The following is a 27,393-nucleotide window of genomic DNA, read 5'->3' as shown; positions in this document are numbered from 1 at the left end:
CTCCTTTCACACACATACGTTCTTCTTTCACATACATACATTTCTACTCTCACACACATACATTTCTACTCTCACACATACATACATTATCCTTTCACATACATACATTTCTACTCTCACATACATATATTCTCCTTTCACACACATACATTTCTACTCTCTTACACACTTACATTCTCCTTTCACATTTTCATGTGTAAATTTGGGTTGTTTTTTGCCCAAGAGCTGGGTAAACATAGGACAGAACACAGGTTGGGCTAATTCTACCCAGCATAAAGGGTTGATTTTATGAATTATTTTTTCTATGATATAGTTTATTTAGTACTTACAGATTAAATTATCTAAACAAGTGGTTCCCAACCTTTTTAGCCTCAAGTACCCCCACAATTCCATCAATAAGGCTCAAGTACCCCTTTATCGACACTAAACAAAAATGTGGCGTTTATATTTTAATGCAGTTGTAACAATTACCTAATTTATCAATGAACCAGTTTTATTGATTACAATTCAGACTTGAAGATATTGGGAAATTTTAAATAAGAAACACAATGTAATTGGGCATTCCAGCACTTCAAATGTTATTTTGAATATGATGACAAAAAAAATATTTATTCATCCTTCAGAGATTGTCCCATTTGTAAAACTGAAAGTTTCAAGATGTAGGAAATCCAACATTTCATTCAAAACAAACACTTTTATTTAAAAATAAAGACACGAAAAATAGGCTACCACTATAACCAGTAGATGGCGGTAGATAAGCACTTATTGGCTTATAAAGTTAAGCACTTTATTCACTAAAGTAGGAAAAGTCAAAGTCTTTCAAATCTTTAAATTACAATGTGTCTACTACGCTTTTTATGAGAGGATTTGTGAGCATAGGACTTATTAAACTGGCACTAAAAAGAAACTAATTCAATGTTTTGAGGGATATTGAGCTGAGTTTAACAAACAATTTTGATTAGCCATTATTTTCATTATATAACAGTAAAGCATGTGCTTGGCTACAATACTCAATGCTGCAAAATCATGTTGTAAATAGACACATCTGCAGCGATTAACGCGCCAGGTTGGGGTGAAGCTGGGGCGACTGAATGCACTCAGCAAGTCTATTACACTTAAGCGACAGGAGACATTAAAATGCTCAATGTACTAAGTGATATTAACAGACCAAACTTAGTAGCTAAACATCATACTGTACTAATAAAGTATACTACAGAAAAGCAGTTGAGCCCAGAATTTGAATTTTCCTCCCATAGAACATGGCTTATTGTACTAAGACAGTGATATTAAATAACCAAACCAAGTAAACATCATAGGCCTACTAATATACCATACATGTACAGCAAAGCAGATGAGCCCAGAATATAATCGCAATTCGTTTAATTACACGTTTTCCTCCCATAGAAAACCGTTATGAAGAAAAAGCTTAACGTCGCTTAATGTAGCCTACTAAGTGATCAAAGATCAAATTCTGCACAAAACAATATTCTATATAGTATTCTTTATTAGTATAGTGTTGACTAAGTTTGGTCTTTTAATGTCACTCTCTTACATTAATCCTCGTTTATGGGAGGAAAATGCTTAACATTAATTAAACGTGTTGCTGCTTTTCTGTACAAGTTATGTGTTTTAGAATGTCCCAGCGACACGAATGAACAAACCAAGCAAAATCTAAATCTTTTGCGTACCCCCGATTGGGAATCACTGATCTAAACATTTGTAAAATACTCCACACAACCACTGGTTTATGACAGCTTTATTTTCGATACAGTTCTTAATACATCTTATTTTATATAGTTTTTACCATGCCTAAAAATATATTTAACAAACATTAGAAGTATTAGAAGTAAAAATGATACATTTAGGTCTAAAAGTTATTCATGTGTAATCAAAAGTCGCGTCCCGTTTCCACCGTAATGCTGTGTTCACACCAAACGCGAATAGAGCGTCTGGCGCGAATGATTTCAATGTTAAGTCAATTTAAAGACGCGTTTACGCGCGTCTGGAGGTCTCGCGGCGCGAATGAGGCGTTTAGCGCGTTACGCGCGAATGGTGCTTTTTGTGCATTAGCGTTTGACGTAAATTCGCGTCTGACGCCCGAGTTGAAAAATTTGAACTTTGGCGTAAATTCGCGCCGCGTTAACCAATCAGGAGCCTGCTTGCTGCTGTGGCGGCAGGCCCGCCCGGAGTCACTCATTCAAAATGGAGGAACGACTGATATTATCAGTGAGCAGTCACCCAGAGATTTATGACACAAGTTCATACTTCAGACAGGAATAAAAAGGACCTCGCTTGGAAGAGTGTCGGTGAGGAGATTGGGCTACCTGGTAAGTTGTAAATACACATTTCACTTTTGAGTCACGTACACGTTTATCGACCCGCAGCCTTCCCGCGACGCTGACCTCTACGCCGCTGTTCTGCTCTCCAGAGCAAATACAAAGCGGTAGCTCTCTCGATGAACGCACGATCAACATCAGCCATCTTGCAAACAGACAACCGCCTAGCACTTGCCCCTCCCACAAGAAGCGGATTTCGCCTCGGACGCGCGTCAATTTCGCTTCAAACGCTTGTTTTTTACGCGCGTCTATTTCGCTCTAGACGCGCGAATGCATTCAAAATGTTCAAGCGGCAAACTAGACGCGGTAGACGCGAATTTGACGCTCTATTCGCGTTTGGTGTGAACGCAGCATTACGATGCTGATTCTCCTGCCGGAGATGGGCTCGCGTTCGGCGGCGGAACTCATTTCAGACCACCGCCCTCCGTCTCACTCGTAGCCGAAAGATGCTTTGGCTGCTTCCATAACCTGCCCATAAACAATCAGTGCACAGTTCTGAGAACATATTTCAATATCCAAAGTATTTATTCAGTATCTTTGGGAATAAATTGATAATTTTACGCAAGGCATCAAGTGTTTCCTTCATCCGAAAGATGGATGCGACACTTGTTAACTGACATCGCATCCCTGTAGTTTGCTTTGCATTAAATAAAATGATTTACAGCACAACAACGATTTTATAGATGAAATAAAACATACACAAACCTGTATTTCATGGACAAAATGCATCAAGTCGGCGGGGCGGGGCAGCGCTGAGAAGCTGAACGTCACGTGATGATCGCGCCTGACCTGCCTTCCGTTTCCATCATACTCTCTCTCTCACACACATACATTCTACTCTCACACACATACATTCTTCTCTTACATACACATATTTTCTTCAGACATGCATGTGTGAGAGTAGAATATGTATGTATGTGAGAGTAGAATGTATGTGTGTGAGAGGAGAATGTATGTGTGTGAGAGCAGAATATATATGTATGTAAAAGGAGAATGTATGTATGTGAAAGTAGAATGTACATGTGAGAGGAGAATATATATGTGTATGAGAGGAGAATGTATGTGTGAGAGAGTAGAATATATATGTATGTAAAAGGAGAATGTATGTATGTGAAAGTAGAATGTATACATGTGAGAGGAGAATATATATGTGTGTGAGAGGAGAATGTATGTGTGTGAGAGTAGAATATATATGTATGTAAAAGGAGAATGTATGTATGTGAAAGTAGAATGTATGTATGTGAGAGGAGAATATATATGTATGTAAAAGGAGAATGTATGTATGTGAAAGTAGAATGTATGTGTGTGAGAGTAGAATATATATGTATGTAAAAGGAGAATGTATGTATGTGAAAGTAGAATGTATGTATGTGAGAGTGCCAGAATGAATTTTGGCTTGATTGGCTCTTCATACTACCGCGGTACTTCCACCTACATCACGCGTGACCTTTCCAACGTAATTACGTAATGCTTGGTGCATCGCAGAGCAGTGCAAGACGATCATTTGTGGTTAAAAAGTATATACATTTTATTTTTTTAAGAAAAAGACAGATCATTTCACTAAATAAGACCCTTATTCCTCGTCTGGGATCATGTAGAGCCATTTGAAGCTGCACTGAAACTGCAATTTGGACCTTCAACCCGTTGAACCCCAGTGAACTTCACTATATGGAGAAAAACCCTGGAATGTTTTCCTCCATAAACTTAATTTCTTTTCGACTGAAGAAAGACATGAACATCTTGGATAACATGGGGGTGAGTAAATTATCAGGAAATTTTAATTCTGAAATGAACTAATCCTTTAACTACAGTGGGATTGTCTCTGTAATAATTGAAATCTTGGTCACTTTGAATAAAAATCTGTTACAACGACGATATTCTGGGATAGAGATACAAACCCGAATTCCAAAAAAGTTGGGACACTGTACAAATTGTGAATAAAAAAGGAATGCAATAATTTACAAATCTCATAAACTTGTATTTTATTCACAATAGAATATATATAACATATCAAATGTTGAAAGTGAGACATTTTGAAATGTCATGCCAAATATTGGCTCATTTTGGATTTCATGAAAGCTACACATTCCAAAAAAGTTGGGACAGGTAGCAATAAGAGGCCGGAAAAGTTAAATGTACATCTAAGGAACAGCTGGAGGCAACATGATTGGGTATAAAAAGAGCCTCTCAGAGTGGCAGTGTCTCTCAGAAGTCAAGATGGGCAGAGGATCACCAATTCCCCCAATGCTGTGGTGAAAAATAGTGGAGCAATATCAGAAAGGAGTTTCTCAGAGAAAAATTGCAAAGAGTTTGAAGTTATCATCATCTACAGTGCATAATATCATCCAAAGATTCAGAGAATCTAGGAACAATCGCTGTGCGTAAGGGTCAAGGCCGGAAAACCATATTGGATGCCCGTGATCTTCGGGCCCTTAGACGGCACTGCATCACATACAGGAATGCTACTGTAATGGAAATCACAACATGGGCTCAGGAATACTTCCAGAAAACATTGTCGGTGAACACAATCCACCGTGCCATTCGCCGTTGCCAGGCTAAAACTCTATAGGTCAAAAAAGAAGCCATATCTAAACATGATCCAGAAGCGCAGGTGTTTTCTCTGGGCCAAGGCTCATTTAAAATGGACTGTGGCAAAGTGGAAAACTGTTCTGTGGTCAGACGAATCAAAATTTGAAGTTCTTTTTGGAAAACTGGGACGCCATGTCATCCGGACTAAAGAGGACAAGGCCAACCCAAGTTGTTATCAGCGCTCAGTTCAGAAGCCTGCATCTCTGATGGTATGGGGTTGCATGAGTGCGTGTGGAATGGGCAGCTTACACATCTGGAAAGGCACTATCAATGCCGAAAGGTATATCCAAGTTCTAGAACAACATATGCTCCCATCCAGACGTCGTCTCTTTCAGGAAAGACCGTGCATTTTCCAACATGACAATGCCAGACCACATACTGCATCAATTACAACATCATGGCTGCGTAGAAGAAGGACCCGGGTACTGAAATGGCCAGCCTGCAGTCCAGATCTTTCACCCATAGAAAACATTTGGCGCATCATAAAGAGGAAGATGCGACAAAGAATACCTAAGACAGTTGAGCAACTAGAAGCCTGTATTAGACAAGAATGGGACAACATTCCTATTCCTAAACATGAGCAACTTGTCTCCTCAGTCCCCAGACGTTTGCAGACTGTTATAAAAAGAAGAGGGGATGCCACACAGTGGTAAACATGGCCTTGTCCCAACTTTTTTGAGATGCGTTGATGCCATGAAATTTAAAATCAGCTTATAATCAAATCAATGATACATTTTCTCAGTTTAAACATTTGATATGTCATCCATGTTGTATTCTGAATAAAATATTGAAATTTGAAACTTCCACATCATTGCATTCTGTTTTTATTCACAATTTGTAGTGTGTCCCAACTTTTTTGGAATCGGGTTTGTATAAAAATCACTCTTATTTCATGTCCACAGAAGAGGAAGACAGTTCTACACCATTTCTCGTTCTTCAGAAGCTTGAAAGTCCTTGTACTCCAGTGTTTTGGCTCTGATTTCCCAGCAGGCTCTCTGTGGGTGTTAAAGCACATGCTAGTTCCTGCTGTTTTTAGTCACGGCTGAAGCTCTGCCAGCTCTCTCTCATTCAGCTCAGCCTCTCCTTAGTTCACTGTGTCAGCTGACAGCTAGGCGTCATTTTGTCATGCTTGTTTGACACACACACACACGCACACACACACACACACTCCCGGACCTTCTCCTTAGTAGTGTTTACTAAGGCAAGCATCAGTATTACTAGTGCTCATACTGAGGGTTAGGGATTTCAGCAGATCTCTATCCCTAAATATTAAACTTTATACGTAATTTATCCCAAAACTTTTGTGCTACAGACATAAATGATTCTTCAAATGAAGGAGATGATATGTGAGATGTGCTGTTTTTTTAATCATTAAGGCCTATTCACACTAAGGATGATAATAACTATAACAATAATGATAATTTTTTTTTTTTTTAATTGTTATAAATGTAAAAGATTGCAGTGTCCTTGTACTATTGATTTTAATCTTAATACAATATACAAATTTCTTCTTTCTTTTCTGTCCTGGTTGTTGATTTGCAGTTTAATTGTTGTGTGAGTGGGACTGAACAGCTAAGACTGCTGAAGTAGATTAAAGGATTAGTTCACTTTCAAATTAAATTTTGAAAAAAAAAATTAATTCAGAAGTGAACTAATACTTTAAATCTGCTTCTTCATCTGCTAAATTATACGGATATCCAGGACAATCCTGCTGGAGCAACCTAGGGTTAAGTGCCTTGGCCAAGTGATAGCTTGAGACTCACTCAATATGGGGATTGAACCAGCAACCTTATGGTTATCAGGCTATGGAGACCCCTTGAACAAAATCAGCTTCAAGCAGTTTACACATTTCAAATTTCAGTCTTAAACTTCCCGGAAAATGGAAAAAATATTGATGACTCATCTTGGGTGTATTCAAATGATTGTCCAATCAAATATTATCTAGAATGGGAATGTCTCTCCCTCTAATACCACCTGCAACCAACTAGCAAATCATGGTTTGTGATTGCGTCATAAAGTAAAGGCTATTGGCTATTAAAAAAAAAGGCTCTCCCAGTTAGAAATGTCAACAAAGGAAGGAAAATCACCTTATCAAACCATTTCCAGGTTTTTTTTAAGCATTACACCCCAAGGCTTTGATGTTACACTCTCACAGAAACTGTCCTTTAATCAGAATGGGCTTTTTGTCATCAAGTTTGCATGATTTTTTTTAAATTGATTTAGTGAAAGGAGTATTTATAATCTAGGCTTGCATGATGTCTAGCTGTGGTCTCTTCACAAAACGCTGAACTCACATTACTGAGAGAGTCTCGTCTACGGTCAGCCTGACATGTTAGTTTTCACACTGTTTGTTTGTGGGAGAGGGTTGGGGAAACTACAGGAGCTGGTGAAAAGAGGAATGTATAATGATGGTGTGAGAAGATATGACAAGATAGACGCAATCCAGCCCTCTTATCCTTTCAAGTGTGCTTTTATTGGTGTATTATTATAATCTGAACTAAGGCTGGGTCATATATCAAATATTCAAGATATTTTTGCAGTGATCCTCAAAATATAAACATAAACATCATGAATGGTCATGATAATTTTATAGGAGTTCTTTTAGTGACCATTAAGTTTCCTAGGACAGTGTTTCCCTAACCCTGTTCCTGGAGGCACACCAGCAGTACAGATTTTAGATGTCTCCCTTATCTGACCCATCTATTTCTGGGCTGCATCCGAAATCACATACTCTCTTGAGCAGGTACTTCTTTTGAATAAGTAATTACTTTACAACCACTAAAAAAGTATGTTCTATATAGTATGAGTGTTAGTAGTATGAATGTAATGCAGACATACTATGTTCGGCATGTTGTCATTGTCACGTGACCTACCAGCGTCAGTTGTCGCTTCACTGCCAGAAAATCCTCTCCCGTGGCCTCATGGGATAGTAAGTGTCCATCGTATGCACACTTGAGAATCTCGCCTAAAGTAGTAGGTCATCCGGGTGCATTTTCCCCCGGTTTCACAGACGAGGCTTAGGCTAGTCCTAGACTAAAATGCATGTTTGAGTTGTTTTAACTGAAAGAAACTTGTACTGACATATCTTAAAATATGTCAGTGCCATTGTTTTGTCTCAAGATGCCCACCAGTAATGTTGTTTCTAGTGTACATTTATAAAAGCTACTTAAATATCCTAATTGAACTAAGACCAAATCCTCACTTAGGCTAAGCCCTGTCTGTGAAACCGGGCCTTTGCTTACTCTTTTGCCTACTGCCCTGGGCTGCATCCAAAATTGCAAACTTCCCTACTATAGACCTTATACGGCAGAGAAACAAGCGGTCAGCCATCTTTAGAATTTTGTCTTTGATATTTCTGTATATTTCTATGGCATCGCTTTCGAAGAGTAATTAGCTGGTGAAGTGGATTTACTTACTGTAGAGTTAACAAAAGTTATCATGAATGTTTGAAGCGGATGTCTTAAAGGTGCCCTAGATTCAAAAATTGAATTTACCTTGGCATAGTTGAATAACAAGAGTTCAGTACATGGAAAAGACATACATTGAGTTTCAAACTCCATTGCTTCCTCCTTCTTATGTAAATCTTATTTGTTTAAAAGACCACCGAAGAACAGGCAAATCTCAACATAACACCGACTGTTACGTAACAGTCGGGATCATTAATATGCACGCCCCCAATATTTGCATATGCCACCCCATGTTCAAGGCATTACACAAGGGCAGCCAGTATTAACATCAGGATCTGTGCACAGCTGAAACATCAGACTAGGTAAGCAAGCAAGAACAATAGCGAAAAATGGCAGATGGAGCAATAATATCTGACATGATCCATGATTACATGATATTTTTAGTGATATTTGTGAATTGTCTTTCTAAATGTTTCGTTAGCATGTTGCTAATGTACTGTTAAATGTGGTTAAAGTTACCATCTTTTCTTACTGTATTCACGGAGACGAGAGCCGTTGCTATTTTCATTTTTAAACACTTGCAGTCTGTATAATGCATAAACACAACTTCATTCTTTACACACTGTTGGAGAGATTTATAATGTTAGCTTTAGCCACGGAGCACTATCAAACTCATTCAGAATCAAATGTAAACATCCAAATAAATACTATACTCACATGATCCGACGCATGCATGCAGTATGCATGACGAACATCTTGTAAAGATCCATTTGAGGGTTATATTAGCTGTGTGAACTTGTAAATGCACTGTATTTGTAGCTCGGGGAGGCAGGGAGCGCGCGATTTAAAGGGGCCGCGCACTGAATCAGTGCATAGTTAGTTAATGATGCCCCAAAATAGGCAGTTAAAAAAATTAATTAAAAAAAATCTATAGGGTATTTTGAGCTGAAACTTCAGACACATTCAGGGGACACCTTATACTTATATTACATCTTGTAAAAACTGGTTCTAGGGCACCTTTAACAATTATCAGTAGACCGGGTTCACGATCGGTTCATTAACCCTCTGGAGTCTGAGGCTGATTTGGGGCCTGGAGAAGTTTTGACATACCCTGACATTTGTGCTTTTTTCAGTTGTTCATAAACATATTAATGACACAAGTGTCATTACACTGTATTCAGCACAAACTAGGCTACCATAATATGTGAGGAACATGTGTGTACATGTTTGTGTTTTTGAAGGAATAACGTTTATGCGTGGTTACTGAAAAAACAAAAAACTTAAGTCACTGATATAAGGCCAATAAAAGTATATTAAATCTGTGTTCACAAGACTTTTGGGTATTGAAGGTTGTAGACTAGAGTTTTTGCTTCAAAATTATGTAAAAATTATGCTGACTACTCTTTCATTTTATAACAATATATTGATTTAGTTTTTGTAAGACACTTTTTGCCAAGAAACACGGTATGCGTGGAGGCGTGAATCACCATGAATAATGGCTCATTCTCACCTGTGAAGACAAAAGAATTGAATAGTAATGACCTGAAAAGACTTGCATATTAATGAGGCATTTCAGTCAGGTAGGCTGTGAAAAAAAACTTCTGTGATGTCTCAAGCTCATCATGGTATATACAGAATTTTATTACAATATAAAATAATGGTTTTATATTATACTTTAAAATATAATGTATTTCTGTGATGCAAAGAGTCTGAATATAGGCTTTTAGTTTAAAAGCATGCACATTTGGAGAAATATAGGATTCTCATATGTTTATGTCAATTTCTATACAGAGGAGTTATTTTTTATTTAATATTCATTGTTATCTCTATGAGCGCTGGTGTTTGCAATTCATACTGCAGCCGGAGGGCGCTCTGTGCATTTTTTAGTCCACAAATTCACCTAAGAAGAAGACGATATTCCATGAATGGTGTTTACCAATTCATACTACAGCCGGAGGGCGCTAAAGAAACAAAAACTCACCTAAAACTTATCAATAGAAGAAAACAAACAGGAATTTACTGCATGTCTTCCAGAGATCGCTAACCATGGCTTTTTCATCCAGATAAACACTTTTCAAGGCAATAAATACACGATTGAAATGATGAATGCATGTGTTGTCTCTGAATTTGCCTGTGAATAGCGCTGGCTCCGTGGGTGTGGCCGCATTAGTGGGTAATGAGCTGAATCACGGACTTCTGACATGGCTCTCTTTTCATACAGATTACATAAACACAGAATGTTTGTTTTCGATTTGACTTGCACGATTTAAAACCTGACATTTCAACGTTTTGTTAGACATAAGTATGAATTTTTTGTGATTAGTATTCACTAAGTTACACTTCATTTTCTGAGAACTATCAGATTGGACTTCGTTCAGAGGGATGAGAGATCACACATCATGTTATTTTTCTTTATTTTACAAAAGCACAACATTTTGTTTTACTCTGAGTGTATACAAATAAAAGGAGATATTCTATAGTTTCAATTGATGTATTACTTATGTCTCTATGACAAAAAATGACAGAGTATTTTAAGTCTGTTTTGCTGCAATGTGAAAAAAAACATGCAAAACGCGCCGGCGCGTTTTCAGACCTCAGAGTAAATCCATAAAATCTTACCTTTCATGCTGTGGAAATACAAACCAGAAGACAACGAGCACAGCGCTGAAAAGGGGCGGGGCTACATAAGGTCTATATAGTAGGCGAGAAACTGTATGTGACAATATGTATGTCCGAATAAGAGAGTAGGAAAAAGTACCCGGATGTCCTAATTCTTCCGATGAGATTCTAAAGTGTGCATACGATGGAAATTTTAATATCCCATGAGGCCATGGGAGAGAATTTGTGAATGGCAGTGAAGCGACGCAACTGATGCTGGTAGATTACATGATAATGACAACATGGCGAACGTAGTACGTCCGGATTACATTCATACTACATACACATTACATTCATATGTGGAACTTAGAAGAACATTTTATTTTGGGTTAACTGTGCCTTTATGAAATATGAACACAGTAATACAGAAATATGATAAACATATACTAGGGGTGTAACGACAAGTATTTGTCCTGAACCGTACGGTAAGGACGTCATGGTTTGGTGCATGCAATCAGACGACGAATACAGTCAGTTACGGGCGATCCACGCTCCAATCCAGAAGGGGGTGTGCACGGTAATACAATGCTTTTTTCTAACTGCCATAACAGGAAAAAATCGCAGAAGAACAGTAGTAGTGTGTATGTGTCAAATGCGTCTTTCTGCACTCATGTACAAAGGAGAATACTTTGAAAGGCGGAACGTGGAAAAATTAAAGGGGCTCTATGTAGGAATGACACCAAGTGGTCGAAATAGGTACTGCATCCAAATTCAAAATATTGTTTGCCCCGCCCCCTCCTTCAAAGACGTGGGTTGCCAGAGGACATGCAACAAGAGGGGAGCGCAATTGACAATAAAAGCTGAGGAGACTTACACACTGTAAGCTGATGAGTTGATTTATCTGTGTTTTAATATGCTGTCGGTCATAGAGATTTTTAAATGGATGCAGAGGTTTTTTAGGTCAGGAAGAATCTGCGATTCTCTGACCCAGTTTGTTTGTTGGTCTCAATGGCTGCAATACGCAGTGTTTTCTACCAGCTGGCAACCTGTGATGTCGAAATACTATTGGATAAACCGGCAGCACACGGTTTCGCACAGACCAAAACAAAGACAGACGTTCCGACACGGAACGCACATTTCAAAGTAGAATATCTAGCTGTAGCATTGTTTTTCTGAGAAACAAATAGGTGAACTTAGCATATTTCCTAAATATCTGCAAACATATTGGGGTATTTTTATGCTTTATTAAAGTAAAAATCTTGCATATAGCCCCTTTAATAGGAGGGTTGGGCTTAAGCTTTGAATGTTTAAATATAGTTTAAGTGGAACAAACTGTAACACTTCTAATGCACAAGTTTTATTTTTCATTATTCTGTTTATTTTGTACTTTTATAACATGCTTTTCAGTTTTGTATCTGATTGTGACCAAATAGCTTTTGGTTTTTTATCAAAAAGTGCAAACTGTGAACACACTGAACAAACTGTGATTTGCACTACTGTCTGTTCAAAATTAAATGAAAAGAAACTTAGCATTGTGGATTTGTGGCCATGTCCAGTAACACGTTGGTTTAGGGTCCAATTATCAATATTAACTATAGTTGCTTATTCATTTATTTCATATTACTAGGATATTGGCTGTTTATTAGTACCTATAAAGCACATATTAATGCCTTATTCTGCATGACCATATTCTACATCCCTTAATCCTGCCCAATACCTAAACTTAACAACTACCTTACTAACTATCAATAAGCAGTAAATTAGGAGTTTGAGGCAAAAGGTCATAGTTAATAGTTATAGTGAGAATTGGACCCTAAACTGAAATGTGGCCATTTTTCCTATTGTACTGTTATGGTACCGAACCCTGACCACAAAACCAAGGTACCTACCGAACCGTGACTTCTGTGTACCTTTACACCCCTAGCATATGCATATGTTCATATACATAAACACTGCATATCAAAAGGATGTTGTGTTTTTTGCTGTCACCCAGCCCTACTTTGAAGTGACTAACCCTCTCAGCAGATGAAAAAGAGAAAGGCGAAGAATGAGATAAACACAGTCCTAGCACACCTGGCTGCTGCACTCTCAGGAGACAGCAGAGAGATGCAGAGTTTCCAGACGTCTATGTCCCATAGTGTTCTCTGTTGTCACAGCTTCAACTGAGTCACTCTGACTAGAAAACGCTTTCATCATCTTCTACTACCTCTTTTACTGCATTTCTACTGTCTTCCCCTCATCTTATTTAATTTCATATCAATATTGTTATTTTAGGGGCTGTTTACCTGACACCATTTTCAACTAAAAACAGAAACATTTTATACGTTTTGGATGTTCATTTACACAAAATGTTGTTTTGGGGGCCTGAAAATGCAAACCTTTGAATTTTAGTTTTAGTAATTGTATTGTGTTTTTTCTTTTTAAAATATTTTAGTTTAGTTTTAGATATTTTAGTACATCAGGTTAATCTAAATGGAAATGAGCAATCAAATAAGTTTAAGGTTTATTTTATATATTTTATTTCAGCTAAAGTTTACTTTATTTCAAGTAAAATTTTTTCATGGCATTAGTTTCAGTTAAAGGTGCCCTAGAACCAGTTTTTACAAGATGTAATATAAGTCTAAAGGTGATGATACACGGGGCAACTTTTTGAGCAATGTTGCCGGGCAATGTTGCCGAGCAACGTTGCTTGGGCACTTTCCCACTGAGAATGAGCAACAAATATATATCTGGATACGTTAGATCGGTCGTGGGCAATTTTTTGAGATCCTCCAATTAGAATGTTAGCAGCCGATCACGTGACCGGTTCGGAGATTTCAGAAAAAATTCAAACAAGATGGCGGCCTCTCAGCGGCAGTGGAGCGGAGAAAAGGAGTGTGAACTTTTATCTTTTTACGCTAGTAAGTTGTCATGCGTCAACCCAAAACAGGGAATTTACCTCATATATTGCTTAAAATACCAACAACTGTCCGAAAATAATGTGTGTATGCTGTAATGTGTTACGGTATACAGGAGACAGACACAGATGTAACAGGTAATGGATGTTTATTTGACCACAGTAGAGCAGGTGAACACACACAGGTGAGTGAACTGGTTGAATAGCAGTTTGAGCAGGTAGTATGAGGAATAGTTACTGTCCTTTCTCTTTGCAGGTAGATGTATGTTGGAGCCTGGGGATCGCTGGAGCACAGAAGAGATCGCTGGAGAACTGAGGAGCTGAATGGCACACACCCACACAGCAGACGAGGCACACAGAGGGAAGGAGACACGCTGGAGACAGGTGAGTATACGAAGAGGAGTCCTTGAGGTAAGCATAACATATGGTATATGCGAACGAGACCGGACGTGGAGCGCTGTGTGCGTGTGGGTTTTATAGTGCTGTTGATGAGTGAAGTGATGAGGTGCAGGTGGCGGTGATCAGTACTCTGGTGATGGCGTGCGTTGTGATTGGAGGTTGGAACCTGACGTGTCTGTGACAGTACCCCCCCTCCACGGCCCGCTCCAGAGGGCGAGGACGCCGACGCCGTGGTGGTCGTCCTCTTCCCCGCGGTGCCGGTCTCTCAGGGTGACTGTCGTGGAATGTTTGGAGTAAGTTGGGGTCTAAGATGTCGTTCCTTGGGACCCAGGAGCGCTCCTCGGGGCCATATCCTTCCCAATCCACAAGATATTCCAACTGACCACCACGACGTCGGGAGTCCAAGATCTCCCGAACCTCATATGCAGCTCCGTCCTCCAGGATGAGTGGAAGGGGGGGTTCGGCGGGAGCCACGTCAGGTCCTGTGGGAAGAACAGAAGGGTGGTGAGCTTTCAGAAGTGACACGTGGAAAGTGGGGTGTATACGATACCCTTGTGGAAGACGGAGTTGATAGGTGACTGGGTTGACCTGCTTGACGATTGGGAATGGGCCAATGAACCTGGGACTCAGCTTTTGCAGGGCAGACGCAGTCTGATGTCTCGGGTGGATAGCCAAACCATCTGACCAGGCTGGAAGACAGGGGTGTTGGAACGTCGGAGGTCGGCTACCACCCTGCGTCTGCGCAGGGCTCGTTGCAGTTGATGGTGTGCTGAGTCCCAGACCCTCTCGCTCTCTCGGAACCAGTAATCCACTGCCGGAACGTTGGAGGGTTCCCCATCCCAGGGGAACAGTGGGGGTTGGTAGCCGAGTACGCACTGGAACGGTGTGAGTCCTGTAGTTGACTGTCGGAGGGAGTTTTGGGCGTACTCGGCCCAACCCAGGAACTGGTTCCAAGATTCCTGGTGGTCATGACAGAAGGTACGGAGGAAGCGGCCGATCTCCTGCACCTTCCTTTCCGTCTGCCCGTTCGATTGCGGGTGGTATCCGGATGTCAGGCTAACGGCCACACCTAGGAGGGAGTAGAACGACTTCCATACCCTGGATATGAATTGGGGTCCTCGGTCGGAGACAATGTCCTCTGGTATTCCAAAGTATCTGAAGACTTGGTTGAAGAGAATTTCGGCGGTCTCCATGGCAGTAGGTAATCCTGGAAGTGGGATTAGACGGCACGATTTGGAGAAGCGGTCCACAACAACTAGGATGGTGGTATTTCCGTCTGAGACAGGGAGATCAGTAATGAAATCCACTCCTAGGTGTGACCATGGGCGATCTGGAACGGGCAGCGGAAGGAGTTTCCCAGCTGGCAGATGACGAGGAGATTTGGAGATGGCACACTCCCTACAGCCCTGCACGTACCTTCTGACATCCGAAGCCATCCCTGGCCACCAGAAGCGTTCTTTAAGCAGCGAGAGGGTTTCATTGACCCCCGGGTGACCAGTGCCAAGTGACGTGTGAGCCGAGTGAATGGTGGGAGTGCGTTGTGTCTGTGGAATGTAGAGCAAGCCGGGTGGACAGCCCGGCGGAGGATTCGTGGAGGCATTGGAGGAGGGAATGGTCTCTTCTGACCAGGTAATAGGACTTACGATGAGAGAGCTCGGGATGATGGGTTCTGGTTCCTCGGTCTGTTCGTCAGGAGCATGGAGACGGGAGAGAGCGTCGGCCTTTACATTTTTGGTGCCTGGGCGGTAGGAGATGGTGTAATTGAAGCGGGAGAAAAACATCGCCCAACGGGCTTGCCTTGGGTTCAGTCTCTTTGCTGATCGAAGATATTCAAGGTTTTTGTGGTCGGTTAGCACCAGGAACGCGTGTTTGGCTCCCTCCAGCCAATGTCTCCACTCTTCCAAGGCAAGCTTAACAGCAAGAAGTTCCCTGTCACCGATGGAGTAGTTGACTTCCGCCGGGCTGAGCTTGCGGGAGAAGAAGGTGCATGGATGGAGTCTACTTGGCGTCCCCTGCTGCTGCGACAACACCGCTCCCACTCCAGTTGTCGAGGCGTCCACTTCTACGACGAACTGTCTCTGGGTCTGGATGTACGAGTAAGGGAGCGGTGGTGAAGGCTTCTTTGAGCTGGTTAAAGGCGTTGGTGGCTGCCGGGTTCCAGGACAGAGACTTGGGCTGATGACGGAGCAGGCTGGTGAGTGGATGGGCGATGGAACTGTAACCTTTGATGAAACGTCTGTAGAAATTGGAGAATCCGAGGAAGCGCTGGAGTTCTTTTATGGTGGTGGGTTCTGGCCAGTTGGTAATGGATTCCACCTTCCTCTCGTCCATCCGGATGCCACTGTGGTCGATATTGTAGCCCAGGAAAGAGACGGAAGGTTGGTGAAATGAGCATTTCTCTGCCTTGAGGAACAGGTTGTATTGGTGAAGTCGGGTGAGGACCTCCGCAACGTGTCGGCGATGTTCGGCCTGGCTCCGGAAGTATATGAGAATGTCGTCGATGTAGACTAGGACAAAGCGGTGGAGAAACTCCCGGAGCACCTCATGAATGAAGTCCTGGAATACGGAGGGAGCGTTGACCAGTCCATACGGCATAACCAAGTACTCGTAGTGGCCAGTAGGGGTGATGAAGGCGGTCTTCCACTCGTCCCCCTCACGTATCCGGATGAGGTTGTACGTGCTGCGGAGGTCCAGCTTCGTAAACACAGTGGCACCACGGAGATGTTCCAGGGCCGCTGGGACGAGAGGAAGGGGATACCGGAACTTGACGGTTATTTTGTTGAGGGAGCGATAATCAATGCATGGCCGCAAGCCTCCATCCTTTTTAGCCACAAAGAAAAAACTGGAAGCAGCAGGGGAAGTAGACGGCCTGATGTAACCTTGGGCGAGGGCTTCCTTGATGTAATCCTCCATGGCCTTCTCCTCCGGGATGGAAAGTGGGTATATCTTACCCTTTGGCACTGGTTCACCCGGAAGCAGGTCGATGGCACAGTCCCATGACCGGTGTGGAGGCAGCTTGGAAGCCCGTTGCGGGCAGAAGACATCGCTGAAGGGGGCGTAACACTTGGGGATGTCGACGGAGCGTTGTTCGACTGGACTTTCGATGGACGTGGCGCAGAGAGAGAGGTCAGGCGAAGAAGATGGTGGAACAGGAAGTTCAGCCAGACAGCGAGAGAAGCATGTGTCGCCCCACTTCAGGATTTCGCCCGTTTTCCAGGAGATGATCGGGTTATGCTGCTCCAACCAGGGGCGCCCCAGAACCACGTCAGCGGTTGAGTCCTCCAGAACCAGCATATGAGCCTCTTCCCGGTGTAGTAAACCAACTTGAATTGTTACTGGTCCAGCCACGGTGTGGACGCGCTTACGGCTCAGGGGTCTACCGGTTAGTGAGTTGAGCGTGTAGATGGTAGGAGACGGAGTGGTCTTGAGACGAAGGTGGCGACAGATGGCTCCGGAGATGAAGTTGCCGGCTGACCCCGAGTCGATGAGCGCGACCACTGAAAGGGAGACATTAGCGGCAGTAAGATTGACGACAGTAGTGAGTGGTTTCATCTTATGAGTAGCAGGAATAATAGCACTCACCAGGGGTCGCGGCGGTCGTGTGGGGCATGCAGCAATAGCATGCCCAGGTTCACCACAGTAGAGACAGAGACGGAGGGTCAGCCGGCGGCGACGTTCTTCAGACGATAGACGAGAGTGTTCCACATCCATGGGTACTTGGGCTGGTTCTGGGGTGCTGACGGTTCGGATCGGCAGAGGAGCACGTTGGAGGGGGACTGGTCCTGGTGCTCTTGGATGCACGCTTGCATGCGAGTGGCGCAGCGAATGGAGAGCTGGATGAACTTTTCGAGGCCGATGGAGTCCTCGCATGCAGCGAGATGCAGCCGCACCTGAGGTTCCAATCCTTGGCGATAAGTTGTTATTAAAGCTTGTTCATTCCATCCGCTGAGTGCTGCAAGCGTTCTGAATTGCAAAGCATAGTCGTAAACAGACAGAGATCCTTGTTTCAAATTATAAAGTTTCTCACCAGCTGAAGAGTCTGTGATCAGTTTCCTGAACACTTCCCGGAAGTGGGAAATAAACGCCGAGTAGGATTGGGTTACAGCGCCCCGCTGGGATCAGATGGAGTCGGCCCATTTTAATGCTTTGCCGCTGAGCTGAGATATAATGAACGCTATTTTGGAGGTGTCACTCGGGTACAGGTGCGGCTGCATCTCCAGGACCAGTGTGCATTGCAGCAGGAATCCGCTGCAATCCTCCGCCAATCCTGAGAAGGGCGCCGGTTTGGCCATGGGACTGGCGTACGGTGGCAGTGAAGGAGGACTGTTGACATCGTTGGTGGTGTTCGCTGGTGCAGGTGAAGGGACAGTAACTGGAGATGGCGGTGGAGGATGAGTGGATAATGTGCGCCGAAGCGCATCCACGAGTTCCTGGAATGGGTCTGGCTGGCTCATACTGGGTCTGCGGTGTTGGTCTGGTCTTCTGTTATGGTATACAGGAGACAGACACAGATGTAACAGGTAATGGATGTTTATTTGACCACAGTAGAGCAGGTGAACACACACAGGTGAGTGAACTGGTTGAATAGCAGTTTGAGCAGGTAGTATGAGGAATAGTTACTGTCCTTTCTCTTTGCAGGTAGATGTATGTTGGAGCTTGGGGATCGCTGGAGCACAGAAGAGATCGCTGGAGAACTGAGGAGCTGAATGGCACACACCCACACAGCAGACGAGGCACACAGAGGGAAGGAGACACGCTGGAGACAGGTGAGTATACGAAGAGGAGTCCTTGAGGTAAGCATAACATATGGTATATGCGAATGAGACCGGACGTGGAGTGCTGTGTGCGCGTGGGTTTTATAGTGCTGTTGATGAGTGAAGTGATGAGGTGCAGGTGGCGGTGATCAGTACTCTGGTGATGGCGTGCGTTGTGATTGGAGGTTGGAACCTGATGTGTCTGTGACATAATGAAGCTATTGAATGATTTCAGTTAAATACTAAAAAGACGGGATTTTTTAACGTCTCCAGTAGCGTAGGCTGTAGGGCGTTTGACATTTGAATAGCTTTTGATGCGATCGACGCGGGTTTGAATCCGCCTTTTGCCGAACTTGCTCTTCTCCCTTTTCCTATCACAAATCAGATCGGAAAGGCATTTATTTTTAATAAAAATGAAGAAAATATTTGAAAAGTTGAAATAAAGTGCCTAACAAGTGTTTATTATAAAGTATTTATTGAGTTGGCAATAGATTTGCTCCTCTCTGATTAGTTGCTGCCAACTGTCCGTTGCCCTAATTAGTTGCCCTGTGTCTCATCAGGTTGCCCGTTGACGGCAACATTGCCCAGCAACATTGCTCAAAAAGTTGCCCCGTGTATCATCACCTTAAGGTGTCCCCTGAATGTGTCTGTGAAGTTTCAGCTCAAAATACCCTGTAGATTTTTTTTAATTAATTTTTTTAACTGCCTATTTTGGGGCATCATTAACTATGCACCGATTCAGGCTGCGGCCCCTTTAAATCGCACGCTCCCTGCCCCCCAGCCCCCCCCCCCACCCCCCAGCTCTCGACTATAATACAGTGCATTTACAAAGTTCACACAGCTAATATAACCCTCAAATGGATCTTTACAAGATGTTCGTCATGCATGATGCATGCATGCGTCAGATCATGTGAGTATAGTATTTATTTGGATGTTTACATTTGATTCTGAATGAGTTTGAGGCTGTGCTTCGTGGCTAACGGGCTAAAGCTAACATAACACTGTTGGAGAGATTTATAAAGAATGAAGTTGTGTTTATGCATTATATAGACTGCAAGTGTTTAAAAATGAAAATAGCGATGTCTCTCTTGTCTCTGTGAATACAGTAAGAAAAGATGGTAACTTTAACCACATTTAACAGTACATTAGCAACATGCTAACAAAACATTTAGAAAGACAATTCATAAATATCACTAAAAATATCATGTAATCATTGATCATGTCAGTTATTATCGCTCCATCTGCCATTTTTCGCTTTTGTTCTTGCTTGCTTACCTAGTCTGATGATTCAGCTGTGCACAGCTCCAGACATTAATACTGGCTGCCTTTGTGTAATGCCTTGAAAATGGGCTGGCATATGCAAATATTGGGGGCGTACATATTAATGAATGAATGAATGAATGAATGAGGCATTTATATAGCGCTTTCATATGTACTACTGTACACCCAAAGCGCTTTACAATCATATCACGGGTCTCTCCTCATCCACCACCAGTGTGCAGCATCCACTTGGATGATGCGACGGCAGCCACAGTACAACGGCGCCAGTGCGCTCACCACACACCAGCTGAAGGTGGAGAGGAGAGAGAGTGAAAGAGCCAATTCAATGGATGGGGATTATTAGGATCCTGACTGTTACGTAACAGTCGGTGTTATTTTGAGATTCACCTGTTTTTCGGAGGTCTTTTAAACAAATGAGATTTACATAAGGAGGAAGCAATGGAGTTTGAAACTCAATGTATGTCTTTTCCATGTACTGAACTCTTGTTATTCAACTATGCCAAGGTAAATTAAATTTTTGATTCTAGGGCACCTTTAACTATAAAAGTTTTATATTCTCTCTTTCTTAGAAGAATAAGTAACATAATCCTGTATGATTTGATGAATGTTCATGCCTCTCTTTACTCTACAGTGACTAAAAATCTTTTGCCAAATATTCTCATTTACACTACCTAAGTATTGATACTGCAAAATATGTTGTATTAAAATCTCACTGTTATCAACAATAACACATTAAAGCACCACAAAGAATCACAATCATGTATTACAGCATATACAGTATAGGTTAGTTGCACCATGTTGAAATGTTGACTGAAGTGGTGTGGTAATATTGTAAGGCAGTATTTTCCCTCTCATTGGTCTTCTGAAGGCTGGCTTAATCTTTGAAGTCTTTGAACAGATGGAGATTTCCCATTCAAATGCATGAAACACTTCAGTCTTTTGAAGCGGCCACACTGTGCTCTGCGTTTATAGTGAATGTGCTGTTTTCATCTTAGGAAGCGTACAGGCAGGTCGAACCGCAGTGCTGTACAGTGAATATTAGATGTGCTCTGTGTGTTTGTGTCTGTGATCTCAGCAGGTTTTGAGGGCAGGGGTTAGAAACGCTCTCGTGGGCTTAAAGCAATCTTACTGCAGGCCTGTTGTAATCTTATTAGCCAAAGTTAGTCAATGACTGTCTTTGTGATGGGGGTTTCAGCTCAGACCTTGTTACCTTAAAATATAACAGTGTCAAAAGTGACCAAATGGGGAATGAGATGGAAATTACATGGAAACCGTTCAATGAATATGTCTTTTATATGTTCCCATGACCTAAAATGTTATTGGTCATTAAGTTTTGTCCAAATGATGACATAAACTATGTATAACATAAATATAAACATTATGATATTTATGAATTAATAATTTATTACATTTGGGTCAGTGACATGGTGTGCATATTGTTGTATCCAATTGCATTATTTATTTTTAAAATAATTTGATAAATTCATGACATGCATAATTTTATTTATAAAACCTATTTAGTTTGAATTCATTTTCAGTACATTCATATAATAAATATTATTTTTGGTTTCTTAAAGGGATAGTTTTTTTATGTTTTGGTTTCTTAAAGGGATAGTTCACCCAAAAATGAAAATTTGATGTTTATCTGCTTACCCCCAGTGCACCCAAGATGTAGGTGACTTTGTTTCTTCAGTAGAACACAAAAGATGATTTTTAACTCCAACTGTTGCCATCTGTCAGTCAAATAATGTGAGTGAATGGGAACTCTATCAATAAGAGTCGAAAAAACTTGCATAGACAAATCAAAATTAAACCCTGCGGCTCGTGACGACACATTGATGTCCTAAGACACAAAACGATCGGTTTGTGCGAGAAACCGAACAGTATTTATATCATTTTTTACCTCTAAAACACCACAATGTCTAACTGCGTTCAGCACTCGGTTAGTGAGGTCTGATCACGCTCTGACAACGGCAGTGTGCGAGACATAAAATTTAATAAGCAGATAAACATCAAATTTTCATTTTTGGGTGAACTATCCCTTTAAACCCCCAAAATGTCAGGTGGCGCAACCTTCTATACAAATGAACAGACTAAGAAAACTATTTAAAATTATGTTTTAATAATAACAAATTTAAAATAAAATACTATGACACAATTTTATGTTATGTATGTATTTTACCACCTGACAAAAAAGTCAAGAAATGAATTTAAACACTTGGAAGTGTTATTTAACAATTTAAACTTGTTTAAACACATTGTTCCTGAACACAAAGTATTCTTCTTGCTTCATAACATTAAGGTTGAACCACTGTAGTCACATGGACTAATTTAAAAATGTCTTTACTACCTTTCTGGACCTTGAAATTTGGAATGATTTGTGGGGAGATCAGAAACCTCTCAAATTTCATCAAAAATATCTTGATTTGTTTTCCAAAGATGTACGATCTTACAAGTTTGGAACAACATGAGGGTGAGTAACTAATGACAGAATGTTTGGGTGAACTAACCCTTTAAAGGATTAAAATGTGTTTTAACATGTATTTAAGGTGCGAGGAAAATAAATTATTACTTTTTCTTGATGGTTTAACCACATGACATTTTCGAGTATCCACCAAATTGTCACCAAAGGTACAAAACTGGTCTCTTAAGGTACAAATCACAAGGGTACAAATGTGTACTTTTGTACCATTGCACCCCTAAAGGTACAATTATGTACTTTATTTTCTGAGAGTGTATGCAGAAAACATCACCTTAGCACAACTTGCATAATTGAGTTAGGAATACTCACAAAGTGTATTTTACTTGAAATGATTTAGTTGTTTAAAATCGTAATTTGGAGTAGTCTATACTAAGACAAGTACATCTAAAGTAAATGATTAAGTATACGATACAAATTTGTTTTAAGTTATGCCGAGTTCAGACTGCACGATTTTCAAAGTAGTCGGGTCACTGTTCTTTTCACACTGCATGACCATCTTGGCCAGCATTCAGTCGCTGCTGTGTTCAAACTGCACGATGGATCGGCGACAGAAGGTTTCACACTGCATGACTTTACAATAGGAAGAATCGCCGACAACTCTGTCTGGCACTCAAACTTTCACAACCACGCGAGATGTGACAAGGAAACAACGCGATATCACGCGTGCAAGACCGGAGTTATTATTATTATTATTCGAATTGCCTGTGCACTGATTTGCAGCGAAAACAAGAAAAAATAAAAGAAGAATATGGAGGAGGAAATGGTTGGGGAGACTGTGGATTGTGTGTTCACAATGTGCTGCTGTTGCAGATGGTCAAGCAAATGTTTGTGCTTTGTTTTTGTTTGATAGAATTGTAATTTATCTGAAACAAAGCCATGCTTACTGATATTGTGGTCTATGTCTCCTCCCCGAACTCCCCGCTACTCTGTATCTTGCTCTCTCATTGGCTGTCAGTCATCGCCGATGTAGTTTTCAGTCAGAACACTTTTCACACTGCAGGATTTTGAATCGCCGACAGGTCCAGATAGTTAGCATGCCAAATATCTCACGGGTGTCGGCGATTCTCTCAGATCCCGTCTTTGCTCATTCACACTGCGTGATTATCACTCACGTGAATGAACACCGATTTGCCTGTGATTTCGGGCATTTGTCGCGATTTCCCAAAACCTGTCGGCGAGCCAAAATCAGGGCTAAAATCGTGCAGTCTGAACTCGGCTTTATGCCGAGTTCAGACTGCACGATTTTCAAAGTAGTCGGGTCACTGTTCTTTTCACACTGCATGACTATCTTGGCCAGCATTCAGTCGCTGCTATGTTCATACTGCACGATGGATCGGCGACAGAAGGTTTCACACTGCATGACTTTACAATAGGAAGAATCGCCGACAACTCTGTCTGGCACGCAAACTACGTTTCACAACCAAACACACTCGAGACATGACAAGGAAACAACGCACGCAAGACCAGAGTTCTCACGTGAGACTGGCCCTGTGTCTCAATCAGCTCCCTAGCTCCCTAGGTCGTGAATCAGTATATAATGAAAGCGAATGTGGCTGATACCCTGATCAGTGCCCTGACTGCTGAACTAGGGAGCTGATTGAGACACACGGTGGGATTATTATTAAAAATAGTAGCCCGCAAGAAGCTTGAAATACGAATTGCCTGTGCGCTGATTTGCAGCGAAAACAACATAAAGAAAAGAAGAATATGGAGAAGGAAATGTTTGGGGAGACGCGAAGAACAAGGATTGTGTGTTCTGCAACGACAGTAGGAGCAAAATACATAACTTTTCAATGTGCTGCTGTTGATGGTCAAGCAAATGTTTGTGCTTTGCTTCTGTATGATAAAATTGTAATGTTTATCTGAAACGAAGCCATGCTTGCTGATATTTTGGTCTATAACTCCTCCCCGAACTCTCCGCTGCTCTGTATCTTGCTCTCTCATTGGCTGTCGGTCATCGCCGATGTAGTTTTCAGTCAGAACACTTTTCACACTGCAGGATTTTGAATCGCCGACAGGTCCAGATATTTAGCATGCCAAATATCTCACGGGTGTCGGCGACTCGTCGGCGATTCTCTCGGATCACGTCTTTGCTCATTCACACTGCGTGATTGTCACTCGCGTGAACGAGCACCGATTTGCCTGTGATTTCGGGCATTTGTCGGCGATTTCTCAAAACCTGTCGGCGAGCCAAAATCGGGGCTAAAATCGTGCAGTCTGAACTCGGCTTTACTGAAACTCTCTTGTAAGTGTACAATACTAGACAGGCACTTGTTATGCCGAGTTCAGACTGCACGATTTTCAAAGTAGTCGGGTCACTGTTCTTTTCACACTGCATGACTATCTTGGCCAGCATTCAGTCGCTGCAGTGTCACACTGCATGACTTTACAATAGAAAGAATCGCGACAACTCTGTCTGGCACACAAACTCCGTTTCACAACCATATACGCGCGAGACGTGACAAGGAAACGACGCGATATCACGCATTCAAGACCGGAGTTCTCACGTGAGACTGGGCCTGCGTCTCAATCAGCTCCCTAGCTCCCTAGGTCGTGATTCAGTATATAATGAAAGTGAATGTGGCTGATACCCTGATCAGTGCCCTGACTACTGAACTAGGGAGCTGATTGAGACACACGGCCATTATTATTAAAAATAGTAGCCCGCAAGAAGCTTGAAATACGTATTATCTGTGCGCTGATTTGCAGCAAAAACAACAAAAATAAAAGAAGAATAGGGAGAAGGAAATGTTTGGGGAGACGCGAGGAACAAGGAGTGTGTGTTCTGCAACGACAGTTGTAGCAAAATACATAACTTTTCAATGTGCTGCTGTTGCGGATGGTCAAGCAAATGTTTGTGCTTTGGTTCTGTTTGATAGAATTGTAATGTTTATGTGTACGAAGCCATGCTTGCTGATATTGTGGTCTATAACTCCTCCCCGAACTCCCCGCTACTCTGTATCTTGCTCTCTCATTGGCTGTCGGTCATCGCCGATGCAGTTTTCAGTCAGAACACTTTTCACACAGCAGGATTTTGAATCGCCGACAGGTCCAGATATTTAGCATGCCAAATATCTCATGGGCGTCGGCGACTCGTCGGCGATTCTCTCAGATCCCGTCTTTGCTCATTCACACTGCGTGATTGTCACTCGCGTGAACGAGCACCGATTTGCCTGTGATTTCGGGCATTTGTCGGCGATTTCTCAAAACCTGTTGGCGAGCCAAAATCGGGGCTAAAATCGTGCAGTCTGAAGTCGGCTTTAGTTCTACATACTATTCCTATTTCACCTTACTTGGTTTTTTCAAGGCAATCGGTTTGCATGCTTTTTTTAAGTAAGGTTTACTTATTGGATTTTACAGTGAAGCTGACACAAGTTCTAAGAACTTGGTTCATTTTTTTTAAACGATTTTTCCTTTTAATTATCATGAACACTTGTAGACTTGTAGCTCTAGACTTGTAACTCTCAAATCATTTAACCAATCAGTGCTTGTTTTCGTCTTTGTGTAGGTTCACTAAGAACCTCTCCCCAGATAAGATCAACCTGAGCACACTGAAGGGAGAGGGTCAGCTGTCCAACCTGGAGCTGGATGAGGAGGTGCTGCAGAACATGCTGGATCTGCCCACCTGGCTGGCCGTCACCCGTGTTTACTGCAACAAGGCTGCTATACGGGTAGGATGGAGAAAAACTGGAGGAAATTATCATTAATCTCAAGCTGTGGTGCACGAGAGGAAATGGTCACAAATAACGTTATAGCTTGGAGAACTGTAGTTAAATGTGTGGGGTTTTTTTGTTTGTTTTTTCCATGTCAGATACAATGGACAAAGTTGAAGACCAGTCCCATATGTTTGGTAAGAATCTCCCCATCACTGTGTTTCCCCTCTTGCATCTTGATTCTTCTCTCAGTCACATTCAGTCATCCCCATGTCTATCACATGATCTCCAGTCCCCTTTCACTTCTGCAAATGTAACCTTATTTTATTTTTGTGTTTCACTCAAATGTTACAGCTTCTGATAAGGTGGGTCCAATAGAGTGCAACAGTGACTGCAAACTTTCTCAGTGGCTTGGACTACAGTTAACTTATCTATAGCCATTTCGGGAGTTTTAGAATTGAAACAAACCCATCACATCAGAGATTTATCGCAAAACTATAGCAGTTGATTTGAAGCAAAAACATATGCTAAATATATGAGAATGAATGACCTACTCTAGTAAGTAATTGCAAATGAGTCTGGGACTTTCTGTGTCTTTTTAACACTCATGATGCATTCAGATCCATTTTGACCTACATGAGATGCATAGATAATTTGGTTTATGCACAACTATTGATAAACCATTTCAGCATAAATTGATCATCTTTTTCATCTGAAAATGAAAGTTTATGCAAGTAAATATAATTTGTTTTTTATTTAGGTTTTCTTGCATCAGAGTGATTTTCTGTAGTTCATTTAAAATGTGAAGTTTCAAAGAATTTCAAAAAATTTTAATTAATAAAAAGGGGGTACATGTAGTAATGACATGGTAATAACCTTGAAAATGTTGACATTTTTGCACTTAAACTCATTAATGAGAAGTTATTTATCAGATACAATATGGTTTTCATTGAAAAAATATTAAGTTATGGCTGTTTTATAAGCTTATGTTCGAAACA

The 27,393-nt window shown here is 41.6% G+C and overlaps 1 long non-coding RNA gene across 1 annotated transcript; it reads left to right on the top strand.

Moving 5' to 3' along the window:
• Positions 1 to 18,709: 18,709 nt before the first annotated feature.
• LOC125260838 lies at positions 18,710 to 26,879 on the top strand. The gene is made up of 3 exons (XR_007183140.1): positions 18,710 to 18,991; positions 26,251 to 26,413; positions 26,554 to 26,879. It is a non-coding gene; the product is annotated as an uncharacterized LOC125260838 (long non-coding RNA).
• The last annotated feature ends 514 nt before the right edge of the window (positions 26,880 to 27,393 follow it).

The sequence above is a fragment of the Megalobrama amblycephala genome, linkage group LG24 (assembly GCF_018812025.1).
Source record: "Megalobrama amblycephala isolate DHTTF-2021 linkage group LG24, ASM1881202v1, whole genome shotgun sequence".
Classification (NCBI taxonomy): Eukaryota; Metazoa; Chordata; class Actinopteri; order Cypriniformes; family Xenocyprididae; genus Megalobrama; species Megalobrama amblycephala.
Note: the sequence above shows the minus strand (reverse complement) of the source record. Positions and strands in the feature narration are given on the sequence as shown.